Source organism: Morone saxatilis, unplaced genomic scaffold (genome assembly GCF_004916995.1).
Source record: "Morone saxatilis isolate NCDOM2014 unplaced genomic scaffold, NCSU_SB_2.0 Contig18, whole genome shotgun sequence".
Classification (NCBI taxonomy): domain Eukaryota; kingdom Metazoa; phylum Chordata; class Actinopteri; family Moronidae; genus Morone; species Morone saxatilis.
In genome coordinates, this window is record NW_023339740.1 from 29509300 (window position 1) to 29509517 (window position 218).

The window sequence follows — 218 nt, forward strand, 5'->3', positions numbered from 1 at the left end:
ACATTGTACTAGGGCTGCAACTAACCATTATTTTGGTTGTCGACTAATCTATTGATTATTTTTTCGATTAGTCGATTAGTCCCGATTATTTTGGCATTTATTTTTGCACTACTACTAAAATAGAACAAAACAGAAAGATGCATAATTTCAGAAGCTGAAGTCTGTGCATCATGTTTTATCACAGTGTAATACCTAATACCAATTATTACTGTTTTGAT